Raw genomic sequence first — 7364 nt, forward strand, 5'->3', positions numbered from 1 at the left:
AAAAGTACAAGTATTATTGTGAAGAAAGCGGCGGGCGCTCGATGTACGAGAAATATGTAACAAAGCTAACTTTTTAGTTTTCTCAGTTTTTTTAAGCTATATTCATTTTTCACTTTTTGATACCACTCTCGTATATATGCTTCGCTGCTTATATACCTACATCTCGTCGAAACTTGTATCGAGCCACAACGTTGTAGTTGGTAAGGTTGTCAAAGTGCTTAGTCTCCAACAGGGAGATCAGAGGTTAGAATCCTCTATCGAACGAAATTTTTATTATATGAACCACTTGCTCTTAGTCCAAAGGAGAGTTACAAGCAAACAAGCTCACAAACAAACAAACCCACAAACAGATAAAGCTAAAATAAGTGTGTTAAAAAGTAATCTGTCATCTGTCAAAAAAAAATTAATTTCCATCAAAATAATGATATTATTCTCGCTAAATATTCACTGCTCAAATTATTTCGAGCAGTATCTCCTTTATTGTTTTGATAGTGATCGGTTTCGATTCTAATAAGTAGATTATTATCTATTAGCAAGCTGTTACAAATAAAAGAGACCTAAAATCAACACGATTCTATCTAATCCAAAAGGCGTATCTGTATGTAGTCGTCTGATGAAAATCTCTCTCCTAGAAGTGGAATTTCAAGGTTAGAAAACAGGAAAAATCCACTGGGAACCAGATCTAGTCAATAGGTATGGAGCTGTTGTTTCAGCTTTTTGCAGATAATCGATGACTATTCCAAAACCACGGTCGCCATCACATTTCCGACTGATGGAACCGTATTCCTTTTTTTCCTTCACAATCCACTGTCTTCATTGCTTCTTCTTTTCAGGAGTATACTGGTTTGATCTACTGCTATGGCTTGACATATAAAGTCCTATTCATTTTGCTTGAACTGCGTCAATAAGGCCTGGAAATATTCATTCGAATGCTCTTCCGGTTCAAAATGAGCAAACGCAGTACCTAACGAGCGAATAGCTTACACATGCCTAATTCGACGATTGTTTTTTACCATTTGATAACATCGTTGGTTGGTTAGGTTTCTCCATTTTTAGAAAACGAATCACGAATAGAACAGTAACCAAGCGTCTAAAGTGCTTGAAATTTTCGTGAGAAATTATATCCAATTATATCCAACTTATATCGATAAATGCAAACATCTTCAAGATGAGGTAGGAAACTTCTCAGACAACCCACGTAGAAATATACATAAAAAAATTTGGATTTGGAAAATCAGTGTATCATAGCTGTAAAAAGAGTTGAATGCGATGATTCGAATGATACAGTATAAAATAACAGTATTATAAACAATGGAATGGATTGTGATGGTATTAATGATTTGAAATTTGATAATAGCAGTGTATTAACAAAAGTAAGAACCTCTAATCTTGTATAAACTAGGAATTTACATGGCACTAATATTAAAGAAGAACTATAAGTATATAATTCTCGTTCATTGTACAAAATTCTAAATTTCTCACATCCACCAACAACTCATTAACGCATATATAAAATAAATAAAAAAAAAATAGTAGAATCCTACAAGCAACACAAAAAAGACTCAAAAATATGTTATAACAACGAAAAATCCAAAGATTTGAATTTTAAAAAAGGTAATTTAATAGTTGATATAATTATACGAGTGTTGCTTTGAAGTTTTTACAATCGAAGAATAATTTGGCAGCACTGTATATGTGACTTTTGTTATTGCGAAGCTAGTAACAATTTAGAAATTGACTAAAGCAGGTACTACACGATGCTTCCAACGTTTGCGTCAACATTCGCTTTCCAGCTTAAAGCAGAGCATTGGAAGGAAGGCTGGATGCAGTGCTGCAACTACACGAGGCGTATAAAGTTTGTGCCAACGTTGGCTGAACATTGGACGAAAGCTAGAGCGTTACCTAAACTTACCTAAAGAAATAAAAATGTGACAAAAAAGTAATGAACAGCATATAACACATATAAATGAAGGTCGAGAAGATCAGCCAAAATCGGTTGTCATTCCGAGAAACGTCGATGCTGTGCGCAACATGATTGAAGAAGATCGACAGATAGATGCTTTCTTAAGATCGGAGACTGCATTGGAATCGATTTAGGTATGATAAAGATATGTTCCAAATGGATTCCGCGTAAAGCTCGTCAACTGAATATTTCGAAAAGAAATACATCGAATTAATATCTCATTGTTCGTATTCACCCTAATGACTTTTTCGTGTTCCTCACTGTCAAAAAAAAGATGCGCGGATACCTCAAGAAGTTGTTGAAACCTTTTAATTCTGTTACGATATAAGCTTCAAAGTGGAAATGATATTTCAGGTTTGAGCGTAAACGATTTTTAAAAGCTATAAAAACTTTCTTTCGACCTTTTTTTCTCTATTCCACTTTTTGTAATAACTTAAAAGGTAACCGTCGTTATTCAATTTGAGAATAAATGTGAGTTGAAGACTTAAAAAAATGGTAGGCAATTTGGATAGATGAATCATTTGTTAACGATAATTTCTTGTCTTTTCTGATTACTCATATCATTTATAAAATCTTTGCAAATCATTGGGAATTCATTGAACTATGACTGTCCATAATCAATAAATATATTTTCTGATAAATTGACTATTGATTCCTTCGTATTTTATTAAAATTTTAATTATTAATTGGATTAATTGGTGCTTGTTAAAATGATCACAGATTTGATATAATAGATATACTGATTTTCGTTTCGGAATAAGCCAAACAAGTGCCGAGTTCCGAAGTTTCATTGAACTACTCACATGTAATCGGCATGATCATCCATGATTATTATTAAACAAAATAGAATATACAATGTATGCGTAAAACCACTGAAAACATTTATCGCCATTGAGACTGATTATAAAAGTTTAATAAACTTATATAAATCGCTAATAAAATTAAATATAAACTAAGGTCGTTTTATTTATTTTTAAACATTGTGATAAAATATAATTGATGGTCACTTTTAATATTCTGATTTTTCTTATAATCTTTTATCGACATAAATTTTTAATTACACAAAATATAATCTACAGGGTGCTGTCAGAAAAATCCTCTTCTTTGAAAGAGTGGTTTGACGTTGCAACACTCATCAATTAGAAATTTTATTTGACAGTTGTTTAAACTTATCTTTTGTCTTTGCATATATAAAATGAATAAACTTATTCGTAATGCTTATATTATAATGCTTACTACCTCCAGAGGTTTCGAATTGATAGCCAGCTTCAGTGCGAATTGATTCTCCATTGCTCCATTGCTATTCTCCAAATAAGCATTTAATAAGTCAACTTGTATACTTTCACTCCATACTTCACTAGTCACTGTTCTGACCAGCTGACACAATCCAGCGGGTTTCAAATTTTTTGATACCATACAAAAGCTAATACATTTGTTTGTAATCGATGTGATGACCGAGTCATTTTTTCCAGTTTGAAATCAGAAAGTAGCTATATCAGGAATTTGTTAGATTTTTCTGCAAAAATGGTGGGCAGATAGACAGACAAGTTGTCGTATATTTCTTCGCAAATCCTTTCAGTTGTGATCAATAATCGCTTTTGCTTTCTTGGGAGCACGTTCCTCGGGTTATATTCATTGTCTCTGGTGTACCTACTGTGACATATTAACTTGGATTACGTTTGAAGGTATCTAAACATTCAATAGAATTCATAATGCGAACTAGCTATTGATCAGCATTAAGAAATCACAGTACCCATTGCTTGTTCATATGTAAACTTTCATACCAAACACGCGCTACGGAAGCTACGGAAAGTGAAGCTCCCAGTCGTCCAGAATCATCCGTGTCCATATGAGCGAAACGAGTACCGAGGACGATGCACGCAAAAGGCGCCCCAAAGATGCTGTCACCGACGAAAACAACAAAATCGTTCACAAAATAATTTCGACTAGCTGTGAAGCTGACTAAGATAGCTGAGTCCCTAAAGATATTAAAAGAACATCTGGATATGCGAGAGCTTTGTTCAAAGGGGGTACTGCGCGTGCTCCCAATGGACCAAAAAAACGAATTGATTATTCTGAGCAGTGTTGGGAGTTGCAGAAATGTGACAATGGATGAAATATGGCTCTATCATTTCAGACCGGCGTCTAATAGTCAGCCGAGTGGAATGTACACGATGAACAGACATCAAAGCGTGAAAAGACGCAAAAGTCGGCTGGTAAGGTTATGGTATCAGTATAATGGGACGAGCATAATATAACATTCATCGAATTAACATCTTGAAAATAAAAAAAAACGTAAACAGTGAATAATACGTTATTGGAGCGTTTTAAGGGCGAAATCGGTATATTAGAAGGAGAAGAAAATGCTGTTTCCTCAATGTACTGTGTCACACATGAAAACGAAGCCAAAATTGCATGAATGGGGCTCCAAATTGCTATCAAAATTTCCAGATATGGTTCCCAGCGACTTTTTCCTTTTCTCGGAACTCAAAAGGAACTCGCTGGACATAAATTTTTCGCCAATGAAGAGGTGATCGCCGAAACTGAATTCTATTTTAATGCTAAAAACAATTCGTACTATAAAAATATAATGAGCCCTATAATCGTTGAATCGCCATCGAAGAGAACTCTTGGCAGGGAGTGAAGTTTATAGTGGGTACAACTAAATCGACCACAGCGCTCAATGTGGTCAAATTATCGTTAAATCATGCTCTTAATGGAAATAAACACGTTAATATAGATTGGAAAATGATTCATAATAGTTGTTAAGTACAAAAATACAGTTTAAATGTTACATAATTCGCAGTCGATCTATAATATTAAAAATTAACGTAGACTTGGATTAGAAATTGAAATAATGAAAAATCTTTTACTTCCCTTGGAATTGTGTTTAAATAACTGAAAGTTGTAACCAACTCAGTTATGATTTGATATGATTTTTTAAGACTGTTATTTTAAGACATACTACGTCATACTATTACTGAACATGATTTTATGCCACATTCCCGCGCAACCTACCAATAAGAAAAGAAAACTTTTTTTTTATGCTAACCCACCGATAAAAAATACAGGGTACCAAAGAAATATGCGGAAAAACCACTTAGACCGTGGATTGGATGTGATCACACTATTAAGGCTCCTTTGACAGTTAACTGCTGTCAGCTATATAATTGTTATGTACAGTTTTGAAGTCAAAGTTCGAGGTTATATCAAACGCAAACATAACAATTAGTTCTTGATTATAGATTGCCAAAAATCCGGTACTTATTTGGAATCTTTTTTATAAATACATTCGAAAGTGGAACATGTAACGGGTATTTTTATGACACGTTGCTAATACCGTCACTAGATAATTTCTGTCGAAGGCGGTTTGTTCGCTTCGTTACCTCACCGAAACGAATATCAAAACCTCTATTTAATTGACCTACTTATTAGCGGAACGAACTGCTATCGACATTTTTCAAATACATTTAAATGTTTCGTTTTATTCGCATTATTTGAATTTAATTGAGGAATATCTTGAGATTGATAATTTTATATTTAAATAGAATTAGATATTTCTAAGGAACACAGTTCGGCTTTCTATATTCGTAAAATTATGAAAACCTTGGATTTAGGGTAATAAAATTGAAACTGTTTACTTAAATCCTATATAATTCACTGGTTTCCTTCTGTCAACATATTTTGAAATGAAATCATTCTGAAATGTACAAGGTGTGACCAAAAAATGCTGTGAATGAATTTTTATAACAGCAATTACTCACGCTCATGCAATGAGAGGAGTAGACACAAGATTGAACGTTTAGCCACAAAACTTTCCATTTTCATTTTATTCAATCCTAAACCAGATTACCATGGGTAGGAATGGGAGTTTATGACATATGCCTTTCTACCCTTCGTTTGATCTTTAATCCATTCCCTTTTAATCACCTTTATCTCAGCTGCTACTTTCACAATTTCAATCCATGTTTTCTTGGTCGATCATTTTTACCTGCTATGTTGGAATTCCTGTTTTCAAGCAATTCTCCTCCATATATCTTGTTTCTAACTGGTTTTATCTTTAGTATTTGTTTATACGTTCCTTTTCTTACTTTATCCTTTTCTGTTTTCTTTTGTTTCCCCGAGGAATCTTATTTTCAATTGCATTTAAACGGGGTATTTGATATTGATCCAAATCTCAAAGCTGTAAAGACTCTAGGCCTCACTACTTTTTTCACAATTTCTTTTCCTATGTTTTCTGGTGTTTTTTGTCTATCTCCTACTCTAGCACCGACCACATAAACAGAAAAAAATGTGAAAAAGGGGGGACAAGAAATTGAATGAATTCGTAAACTCACAATCTCGTATGTGACAATCAAAGTTGTGGAAAATCGTCTTCATTCAGATGTGGATTTCAATGACAAAATTCTTTAAAATGATTGAAAGTTATATCCATAGTTATGTCTCTGAGATGGACATTCAGAGACATCAGACCAGTGAATCACATCATCCAAAAAAAGCTCGTCAATCAAAGGTGATGGGTATCGATTAACAACTTTAACAGATTTAAACTCAGAATTTTACATAGGTTGGTGAAATTGGTTTAAGAAACCATGTATGAATGAAGAAATTTGAAAAGTTAGTTTTATTCTTCTTGTTTGGCCACATCCACCATACTTTTACCAAATTTAGCACCTTGTGACTATTGGTTCATTCCGAAAAACTTGCTAAAATGGAGAACGTTTCGATACTACTTCTCGACTTAACAGAAATGGTTGAAGTTATGAATTCAACTTTGAGATAAGTATATTGCTAACGAGGGTTATCCATAAAATGAGGTTCTCAAGAATCTGAGGATACTAGGAACGCTGTTAGAAGAGACTGGCGTGTAGTTTGGCTTCCTTTTTTCCAGTTGCCACTACGGCGTGCTGTCTACAACTTCCATTCTCTTCTCGGTAACCGTTAAAGACGGAGCTTTCATGTGATTCTCACGCCAGGTCCAAATTACTCTCCGGTGAATTATAATTGTCAGTATGTGTGTAAATGGTGCACAAAATTCAAAGACGGATGTACAGATTTGGATGGAATACTGTCCCACGCCGCCCTTCAAGCCCAAACTTGGTCTCCAGTCTCCATAACAACGACGAAGATCTGAAAAAACATGTTTCGAGCTGTATTTGCGTCGCGACTCGGGTATAAAGAAGATGGTACAACGCTACAAAAATCCATTGATATAAACGTCGATTATGTAGAAAAATAGAGGGAAGTCTAAGCTTTCCAATCATTTTGTGATTGCGAAAATTCGTTGGGAATTTTATTTTATAGACAAGCCTCGTACTTTATACTTCCTGTTGAAAATAAAATATTTGAACACGTCCTAAATTTAAACAATAAGCAATCGTGGATAAATGTATGTAGGATA

The sequence above is a fragment of the Diorhabda sublineata genome, chromosome X, assembly GCF_026230105.1.
Source record: "Diorhabda sublineata isolate icDioSubl1.1 chromosome X, icDioSubl1.1, whole genome shotgun sequence".
Taxonomy (NCBI): Eukaryota; Metazoa; Arthropoda; class Insecta; order Coleoptera; family Chrysomelidae; genus Diorhabda; species Diorhabda sublineata.